The sequence below is a fragment of the Miniopterus natalensis genome, chromosome 3, assembly GCF_054644295.1.
Source record: "Miniopterus natalensis isolate mMinNat1 chromosome 3, mMinNat1.hap1, whole genome shotgun sequence".
In the NCBI taxonomy this organism is placed as follows: domain Eukaryota; kingdom Metazoa; phylum Chordata; class Mammalia; order Chiroptera; family Miniopteridae; genus Miniopterus; species Miniopterus natalensis.
The window spans coordinates 73,343,755-73,354,937 of record NC_142083.1 but is presented as its reverse complement, the minus strand read 5'-3'; positions in this window follow the sequence as shown (position 1 = coordinate 73,354,937).

Sequence of the window (11,183 nt, the reverse complement as noted above, 5' to 3'; positions counted from 1 at the left end):
CCACCTAGTACTTAGGGCCCACAGCACAATGGAGGTGACAGCCTGAATAACCTTCAGGCCCAAACAATGTTTATTCTCTGCATTGCTTGATTTTGCTGCAGATGCCATTATGCTCTGTCTCCCCAGCTTTCCACTTGTCCTTAGAATAAACTCCTGGCCAGCAAAAGAATCTAACTTTGTTCCTTGCCACCTGGAAAAGCCCAATGTGACTGATGTGAAAATCATATGTACTACTTAAAAACACTTAATATCATATCATTAACATCTTAAATTTTGCTTCAGAGTGGATAATTATCATTTCAATAGCTATATAGTGTTCCATTGAGCAGCTATACCATTAATTATTTAATAATTCTTTTATTTCTAGACATGTAGAATACTTCCAAAGTTTGGCCAGTTTATGAAATATTTAAATGAAGATTTTTGTCTTTTGGCTTATTTAACTAGGACAGATTCTGACAATTGGATTTACTGAGTTAATAGGTATGAACTTTAAAAAATATATATTACCATATTTCTCCTCCAAAGAGGTTTAATTCATATTTTCATCCTGCAGCAAAGTTACTTACACCAGAAGAGTGGCAAATATCCTTCCACTGGCCTTGCTTAATTTATTGCATCACATCAGAATAATGGCAGAATTTATTTATTTATTTGTAGCCATTTATCGCCTATTATGTATCAGGGAGTATGCCTGATTTTGGAGGATACAAAAGTAACATTGTGCTGGTCTACAAGAAGTTTACAGTGATCAATGTGTGGGTCACTAAAACACAACGTGAAATGATGCATAATCCCTCAATACACTTTTCTGGCCTGGTTGCAGGTTTCCCAGGGCAGAATGAAGGGTTCTGTGTAGCCTCTTTTCTGAAGGTTACTCTCTGCTAGTGGAAAGTGGGGTTGTCTCAAGGTCAACTGTATTGGGGCTGCTGCCCCTAAGTGCTACTGCTCGTTGCTGTCTTCTTTGGGTCTGCTGGCTTGGAACAAACAGCCTTTTCTTCACTATGAAAGTTCCATCATGCAAGGCTATTGTGAACAATAGATTTAACCCAAGGTTTCTGAATCAATGAGCAATATTATAGTAGTGAAGACTGGAATCAACCTCAAAATGAGTATTCAACATTTTTAGGTCTCTCAGACATCAGGAATTTATCTCTGGCCAGCCCTCTGATGCTTAGCCCCACAGCCCTCCCTAAGTCCTTTGCTTCATCCAAATCCCCCTTACCTCTCCTTTCTTGTAGGATCCCAAAAATCTCTTGGAGCTTTTATTCTATTGAACATTGATTTCTCTTTATGTATCTCAGTCTACCCCACCCCACCTCCCAAATGCACACAGAGGCCAGGCAGCCAATGGCTGGGATAAATTTAATTGTTACCTGACTGTGAAGTGGGACTGTGGCTACCCACCCATCTGTTGAGCCCATGCCCTGGCTGAAGGAGGAAATCACTTTTTAAGCTATTGTTGCCATGTGAGGCGTGGACTCAGAATTACCAGATAGGTTCATTTAACCAAGGAGAAAAGAGAAATAGGATTTTTATATGAAATTTCTCCATTTTAAAATGGTACTTGACAAACAAAGGGCACACTCACACAGGGCACATGCACACATACACTTCCTCTGAGTTGGGAGCAGACAGGTTTGCAGGCAGGTGGTGTGTGCTACCTCTTGTCTAAAGATCCCCCTGGCCAAGGAGTCTCCCCTTTCTTAAACAAGTTCCCTCAAGGGATTTCCCTAAACAAAGAACCATCTCCCTGTGACGTGAATGCTGATCCTTGTAAACAGTATGGAAGCACAGTTGCAGTTTCTTCCCTTTCAAAAAATAGACTTTCCCCCCCCCATTGTCTGAGGAAATTGTGAACCCTGGAGGTGGCCCACTAGGCCCTCAGTGAGGACATTGATGGATGTGGCTGGTTGTTTTTAATTCTTGGCATTACCACCTTAAACCAGCACCAACCTTCCCAACTCTTGTGGCCCTCAATGCCAGGGGGAGGGTGGTGACCATGAAGGAATTCCCATGGCGTCTGCGAGCTGCCCACTGGTCCTGCTTGCAGGAAGGCTAGTGCTTCCCTGGCAAGGTGGATGGCTGGAGCAGGAAGAGGCCACAGGAGGCTCCCTGGCATCAGGGCGAGGAGACCTCAGCCAGGTCCCAGTTGACCACTTTCTGAATTGTATAATCTTCCCCAAACACTTAATACCTCTCAGCTGTAGTAGGTCACTAAAAAATTAGCAGAATAGCCCTAACCAGCTTGGTTCAGTGGTTAGAGTGTCAGCCAGTAGACTGAAAGGTCTCGGGTTTGATTCCTAGTCAAGGGCACGTACCTCAGTTGCAGGCTCCATCCCTGGCCTGGGTTGGGGTGAGTATGGGAGACAACCAATCTATGTGTCTCTCTCACATCAATGTTTCTCTCTCTTTCTCTCCCTCCCTCCCTCCCTCTGAAAAGCAATGGAAAAAATATCCTTGGGTAAGGATTAAAAGAAAAAAAAAAAAGAGCAGAATACTATTACAGTCCCCTTTCCACTATCCAGGACAAGATGAGTCTGCACCTGGAAAAGCTTTTGATAAGTGCTACTCAAATATTGATTTGTACTGCACTAATGTGGCTTTCACTGAGAAAAGGCTTCAAGAAGCACTTGTCAGATGTGTGTGATGAGGAGAGGGCTGAAGACAGATTGGTGGATAACAGAAAAATCTCTTGCCTGGCCGGCGTGGCTCAGCATTTGAGCATCAACCTAGGATCCAGGAGATTGCCGTTGGATTCCTGGTCAGGGCACATGTCCTGGTTGGGGGCTTGATCCCCAGTAGGGGGCATGCAGGAGGCAGCAGATCAATGACTCTTATCATTGATGTTTCAATCTCTCTCCCTCTCTCTGAAATCAATAAAGACATATTTTTAAAAAAATCTTTCTTTTTCCCAAAAATATGGAAAACATTTTCCAGAAACCATAAGGTATTAAGAAACTCAGCTTGGAAGGCAAAAATACATAAGCCATGATTTTTTTCTTCTATGTCTTGTGGCTGCACATGGAAGGCAGTGCACACTGGGTTTTAAATCTTTGCTGGAATACTAACTTGCTGTATGAGTTTGGGCAAGTTAGTTAACCTCTCTGAGGCTTTGTTTCTGTTATGGGTTAACTTGTGTCCTCAAAAAGAGGTATGTTGGGAGTCCTGAAGCCCAGCACCTCAGAACGTGATCTTATTTGGGGTTAGGGTTTTTATAGATGTGATCAAGTTAAGTAAGGGGTAGGCTCAAATCCAACACGACTGGTGTTCTTATAACAAGAGGAAATTTGGACACACACATGCACAGAGGGAAGACAATGTGAAGAGACACATGGAGAAGTTGGCCATCAACAAGCCATAGAAAGAGCGTGAAGAAAGAACCTATCTGCCAACACCTTGATCTGAATTTCTAGCCTCCAGAACTGTAAATACATTTCTGTTGTTTTCCAGTGTGTGGCACTTTGTTACAGCAGCCCTAGCAAATACAGTTCTTCAGTTCCAAACTGGAAGCAGTGGTACCTACCTCAAAGGTGATTGTGAGGATAACACGGGTATAAATGGTGAGCAGTTACCTCCTTGGTTCTGACCTGAATCCACCTTGGGGGTTCAGGCATGTCTGGGCCTTTTGAACTGGAGGAATGTGTCCTCAGGTTTATTTGCACGAAGGCCTGAGAAACTGCCTGAGACATTGCCCACACCATGTGAGAGGCTGGCTGACAAGTCTTGTGACAAAGCTTTAGTTATCACAGGGGACTGCATTTCTGAGCACAATGTGATGCTGCCACCTCTCAGATTTACTCCTTGAGCTGCCCCCTGTGGCTACCTGTTCCAGTCTCACAGCCTTTAGGGTGTATATGAATAAATAAAATTAGATAAAGCAGTTTCACTGAATGCTGGGGGCTGTCACCACATTGTGATTGGCCTGCCGACCAACTTTTCCTTTTGGTAGATTCCCAATGGTTAATTTCTAGAAGCCTTTTATCTGGGGCTATTTAGTTTCTGTGTTAGTTTCCTATTACTGCTGTAACAAATAACTGCAAATTTAGTGGTTTCAATAATACACATTTATTCTCTTACAGGTCTGGAAGTCAGAAGTCCAAAATTGGGTCTTAATGGGCTAAAACCAAGTTGTCTGCAGAGCTGTATTCCTTCTGGAGGCTCTAGAAAGAATCCATTTCCTGTCTTTTTAAATCTCTTCTAGGCCACCTACATTCCTTGGCTCGTGGCCCCTGCCTCCATCTTCAAACCCAGTAGTGTAGCATCTTCAAGTCTCCCTTCCTCTCTCTGGCCTCTACTTCCATCCTCACATCTTCACTCTCTGACTCTGAGCCTTCTGCCTCACTCACGTAAGAACCTTGTGATGACATTGAGACCACCCAGATAATCTAGGATAATCTCGTTTTGAGATCCTTAATTTAATCACATCTGCAAAGTCCTTTTTACCATGAAAGATAACATATTCACAGTTTGGAGGATTAGGGCACAGATACAGATATTGAAGGGGTGGGAGTGGGGGTGGATCATTCCGCTTACCACAATTTCCTGAGGGAAGAATCCTTCAAGCCCTCCCTCTGAGCTGTACATCCTATGAACCTGCACCCCTGGCCCTGGGCTCCTACGAACCTGCACCCCTGGGCACTGCTTCACCACCAGCTGTCAATCTGACGGCTCCCTTCACAACCATCAAGGCTGTTGCTGTTGCCACTAACCCTGCAGAAAATGACAACAGAATCACCTGTTGGCAAAAGAGTCCAGAAAGTGTAACTTGCAGGGTTCCAGACTTCTTCAATGCAGAGTGGAATACAGAAGGGAGAGAACTGAGCTGAGGGTAGACAGTCAAAGTCCATTGCATCCATTCTCACCCTTTCATCCATATTTAGCTTCCAGGCAACAACGGCAGCAACAAAACATGCTATGCTTTCATTTAAGATGATTCAGTTACCCCTCAGACAAATAAAATGTTTTTGCCCTTTCCACAAAGTCCCATCAGTCACTGTATCTGCTATCGGGTGTTGTTCATTTCTCTTCTCATTCACTTCCAGTATCTCACCTGCGTAGTCTGTAACCTAAAATCTGAACTGTAAATTAACCATTACTGATGTAAAATTAACAATAATCTTTATATAAAATAATAAGAGAAACAGAGAGAGAGAAAAAAAGAATGATTAGTGAATATATAGAAATATATAAATACATATATAAATGTAAAATATAATACAAGCCCAGGCCGGTGTTGCTCAGTCCCATGCACTGAGAGGTCAGCGGTTCCATTCCCTGTCAGGACACATGCCTGGGTTGTGGGCTTGATCCCCAGTAGGGGGTGTGCAGGAGGCAGCCAATGTTCCTCTCACCAGTGTTTTTTTCTCTCTCTCTCCTTCTCCCTTCCCGCCTCTCTCTAAAATCAATAAAAACATATTTTAAAAATACAAATAAGAAAGAAAATATGCATAGTTGCTATAGGTCTTATTTTTGTAACTCATTGTATAGTTGTGTTTTGGAGCAATCGGCTACCAATTTGGAAAACATACTAGATGTGTATTTTATACTTACATCAAAATAAATTCTAGCCCAGCCGGGCGTGGCTCAGTGGTTGAGTATTGACCTAGGATCCAGGAGATCGGGGTTCGATTCCCGGTCAGGGCACATGCCCAGGTTGCAGGCTAAGCAGCCGATCAATGATTCTCACCATTGATGTTTCTCTCTCTCTCTCTCTCCCTCCTTACCTCTCTCTGAAATCAATAAAGATATGTTTTTAAAAAAATTCTAGATAGATTAAAAATTTTAATGTAAAATCATATGAGTAATAGAAGAAAAGAGATGTGATTATTTGTACACTTTGGGGAATGAGGGGATTATTAAGCATGACACCTGAGGTAGGCAACCATTGTCTTGTCTGCCCAGCAGACCCCTCTTCTGAGAAACCTCTCCCACCCTCACCCTCCCCTGCCATGGACATGTGGTTTGAACTGGAGATGTCTTCTTCTTACCTTCCTGGCCATGGTGGCTGGGCTAGAGGTGAGCTCCTCATCCAAACTGGGATAACCACTCTCCTGGCCACCAATCTGAGCCACCATGAGATTCTTTCAACCCATCTCTGTTCATAAAACTGAAGAGATGTGTGTTCTGGTACTGCCTTTGGAAGTGGGTCTAACCTTATAGATATAACCATCGTGAGAAAATAAAGCTTACAAGGAGAGAAAAGCAAGTTGAGAAGCAGAGAGGTGGTGCTTAGTCCCTGATTCCCATAATGCTAGGTTACTCCTCTATTCTTTTCAGTTATGTGAATTAATAAATTCTCATTTTTGCCTAAACTTATTTTTGCTCAATTTCTATCACTTACCACCCAAAGTTCCAGTTCAAACAATCCAGAAATAGGAACCATAAAATGATAGATTTTAAAATTAAACTCCTGTTAAAACTAGTTTTTAAAAAGAAAAAAATACCTCTTACAAACTTAAAAGACAAATGAGAACAATTGCAACACACATGACAGTTGCTTTTGGCTGCTTCCCCTCATGATCCCAAGATGGCTGTCATAGCTCCGGTCATCTCCTCCTCATACCATATCCAGAGCATGTAAAAGGGACTGTCTTCTGTCTTGTGTTCCCTTTTAAGAGCAAGGAAAATCTCATAACTCTTTGCCCCACCCCCTTTCCCAGTAGACTTTCACATCTTCTCAGCTAGAAGAGCACCACATACCAATGCCAAGGACCATCAGAGCATAGAGGATGGAATCACCATGACTGGCTAAGATTTACAAAGATTCACTACCTGGGATATGGTACCTGTGAGCTGTATGGACAGTGAGAACCTGAACAAAATCAGGGCTCTATCAGTGGGGAGGGGGGGGAGGACAGCTGAGATCTTAGGGGTGTAGGGGCAGAGATTTGAATAGATTAAACAACAGCTGTCACACTGGACAAGAAACTTAAATATCTATGACACTTCTCTGAGGTACGGCCTATTCCATGGAGTGACTTAAGAGACTGGTGAACTCCTCTTAAGCTTCACCATATACCAGGCATAATGTACTTATTCAAAGCATAAAAGTTAGAGTCAGATGGAGCTGAGTTCAAGTCTTACCTCTGCTAACTAGTTATATGTTTGAAGGCTTTTTAATAATCTCTCTCAGCCTTAACTTTCTTCTTTTATAAAATTATAATTAATTATTGATAATTGGTAATGGTAATAATTATACTAACCTCATAAAGTTTTTGTGAGAGTTAAATGATGCAATGTGTATAGCAAAGGGCTTGACACATAGTAAACACTCAATGCATGTTATCTATCATTACTGTCATTATTAGTCTTACTATCTTAATTAGAGGAGGAAATAATAGAGCTTCCATCTATGCTGGAAAAAAGAGACACGTAAATAATTAGATAAAACAGTTTCTGGTGCTATGAGAATAGCAAAACATCTTTATGCATAATCATTAAAGATATCTCTGATTATTTCCCAAGGATAGATTCCAAGAAATGAGATTGCTGGGCCCACAAATAGTTAGAGGGGCCATATGAAAGAGTGCTGGTCACCCCAATGTCCTAGACTATGGCAAACAAGCTCAGCTAATGGGCTCCAGTGGCATCTACCCAAAGTTCTGGAAAAACTCAAAGGTAAAGGTGTTGAAATTACCACTAAATATAATGATTTACTGTGGCAAGTAGACACTGTGCTTAAGGACTGGCAGGTTGCCCTGAAGAAATACAGGTTTCTGTAGGGCACTCTAGAAACGGCTCCCGAGCTTGACTTCTGTGTTGTGAAATCTGGGAGAGTTAATAATGCAGGGACGCACCCTGAATGTGTCACCAGCACAGGCACTAGGGACCTTGGGGTGTTTCCTCATATATCTAGTGACTTTTCATTGTGAATTCCTCAGGGTTCTCTGTGGGAGCCAGTTGAGCCCTGGGTTTATAGTAAGAATCTGTGTTTGATTCAGTTTTGTACTGAGGAACATTAATAAATCAGGGTCACTATAAACTAAATTTAGCTAGAGATCTTTTGTGTTACTCAAATAGCATGATTTCAGGCCCTAAACCTTTGTGAGGATGGCTTTGGTTAGGAATTTTCCAAGGCCCCAAATTTCCAAGGCCACATACCCCATCGTCTTCTGCCTTGGTGTGGATTTTATTTTTATTCACCCTTCAGAGTGCCATCCTGTGAGGTTCCAAGTTTTAGACGAGGTCTCAGATCCCTAGGTTTGTATACCCCACATGTGTGGTCTGTTAAAGAGCAGACACTTCAGGGAAAAGTCTCTCTGCGCTTATTCCTCTGAATTAGTGCTTTCTTGTCATTTCTGGCCTCCAAAGAGTTCCCTTACTTTCCTATCAGCTCATTCATGCATTAAAAAAGGATGCCTTTTGCATGGAACCCGTAATTTTTCAGTGTGCAACATGGGGAAGGTTTTTTTGATCATCTTGTCTGCCATATGGCCAGAAGTAGAAATCCAGGAGATATGTATTTAAGACTTGTAAGCCTTGCCCGGGCTGGTGTGGCTCAGCTGGTTGAGTGTAGTCCCATGCATCGAAAGGCACTGGTTTAATTCCCTGTGAGGGGCACATGCCCAGGTTGCAGGTTCAATCCCCAGTTTGGGTGTGTACAGGAGGCAACTGATCAATGTTTCTCTCATAGATGTCAAATGGATTATATAAGACTAGAGTTTTGAAGACAATTTTTAGTCTTTTGAGAATATATGTGCACAATTACAAAACTATCTATTGTGCTTCCCTTAAATGACAGGCTATTGGGCCTGGTGAATCATGATTTGGACCAATGAGCCATTTCTTCTGTCCTTAACTTAAGCATAAGGAGGAGAAGGAGTGGTGGCTGGACCGCAATGAGATAACCCAGAGGGAGGGAAAAGCCAAGCCCTGTCTGGTTCTGCCCAGCTGGGACCACTGGTGGTCCTCTCACAGGTTAGCTGCCCATGGTTTGCAGGCTTGTTCATATCAAGGAAAGATATAAGGTGACCCAACTGACCACTGGGTCTCAGCAGAAGGTTACCCTGGTTGTTCTTGGGCATCAGCTCTGTGACCTGAACTTCTTTTTTGTTTTGAAGATCAGGTATCCTTCCATCTTGTATCTGAGTTCCCATGTCTGGAGTCCTGCTTTGTCCCCGAGTTTGGTGTCCTGGTTTAGAATTTGCCTAGTTCTCTGGTCCATTTAGGACTGGCACAGGGCTTTGGCCCTGACACTCTTCATCCAGAGGCTGGAACCCATGTCTTGCTCTTGATCACAGTGGGTGGGTCTTAGATCCCTACTGGCAGACCTCCTGGATGCTGCCTGCCTGCCCACTTACCAATATCAACCTTCCTGGATATCAGCTAGTGTTGGAACCTCTACCTTGTATGAGATTCCCAATGCCAATTCTGCCTATCTGTCCCAGACCCTTGGCGCATTCATTTTCATGCTTGTTAGGACTTCCTCCTGATACCCTCAGTTGTGTTTGGCCTACCTCAGTGCCTTGACCCACCCTGCTAGAAAGCCTAATTCCAGATCTCAGCTCTTCAGAGCATGTCCAGCCCCTCTGTGGGAAAGTGGGACATGCCTAGCCTTATCTAAAGATATGTCATTAGTGGGCTGTTCCCATCCTGGCTTTTGAGACCACAACGTTTCCTTGGAAAAACACTTCCTTGCTAAATTGTGAAGACAGTTGCCACTACTTCACCCAGTATTGGGCCATTACTTTCCTGCAAAATGGCATATAATAGGTTCTTCCTTCTACACAAACCTCTCTTGGCCTCTTGGTTGCTCTTAATATGTGAAATCCATGGCTTTCCCTTAGTTTCCAGCTAGGAAGTTACAGAAGGTTTAAAATGGAACAGGCCCTGCTTATCCAATAAAGTTATTTCTGTATGGAATTTTTCTTGTGATACTGCTAATAAAAGGGAAATGTCCAGAATGGGTATTAGAAAAAGTCACACAGGAAGGGGCAAGGACCCTATGTAGGGGACTTAGGAATATGTTCCATTTATCCTCAACAGACAATGGCTCAGATTTTTTTCCCCATATGTGAACCATTTCCAAGGACTTTGTAGGGAAAGAGTTGGCCTGTGGGGGTGGGAAGGAAAGTCACCTAACAGCCACTATGAAAGGTCAGAAATAGACAAGATTCAGGGTAGAAGAAAAATGGACAATTTCTAGATATATATGAACTGAGAATAAAACTCTCTGCCTTAACAAAACAGCCCTCAATGCTGCTCTCCCTCAAGAGGAGAGAGAGGCAAAGCCATGTGAGAATTTTCTGTGTGACCTTGGAGTCAGAGGGGGCTTCAATCCTTGCTCTGCTACCTTGGGAAAATTACTTAAACTTTTGTGTCTATGAGAGAGACTGGACTTGGAAAAGTGAACCTGGGAAGGTTACTTAATCTCTCTGAGCCTCAGTTTCCCTGCCTGTAAAATGGGGCTATTAACAGAATCTCCATTTGGTTGTTGTGAGGCTTAAATAAAAAGCTCCTAGGTTGATGTCTGTCACAGCACAATCTGGCAAAGATTAGCCATGTCCTTGATGCCTGTAGTATGTGGAAGGTATCAGGTTAACCAGTGAAACCCCCTCTCAAAATACTTCATCTTGTTTTTGTAGGAATTACTCTGATTGGGGCTTTTGGTTTCCATGCCTCCTGCCACATCTTCTTATATCATCTGACTTCTGAAATAAACATTCTCAATGCCCCAAGTATGGTGCCCACGCTTGGCCCTTAGGTAGGAATAAATTTGATTACTTAAAAATATGACCAACTTTACTGAGCAACCTCAATTCAAAGAGGCATGAAAATGAAATAGTTTTATTTCCCCCCCATTGCTCCCCTCTGTATTATCAAATCTCCCATCTCTCTGGGTGACAGATTTTTACATGGCACCTGAAAGAAATTGTGTGCACCCTAGTCACTTTCACTTAAGATTCTGCCCAGTTTAAAACCCTAGTTTCATTCAAAAGTTCCCTTCTTTACTGTTGGCCAGGTTGTGTCTGGGGAACTGCAGTGGGAAGAGGAGGGTGGTCTGAGCTTTACTGTTATTCCTCACTCTCCCCAGAGTGAAGGAAGTGAGGCGTCTGCCTCTAGACAACTACCTCCTCCTCCCCTTTCCTAATAATCTAAGAGATGAGAGAGGAAAAGTGCAAGGGTCTCTTACTTAACTCTCTCTGTTAACTGTTACTGCTCCCTAGGTATCACAGTGTTCC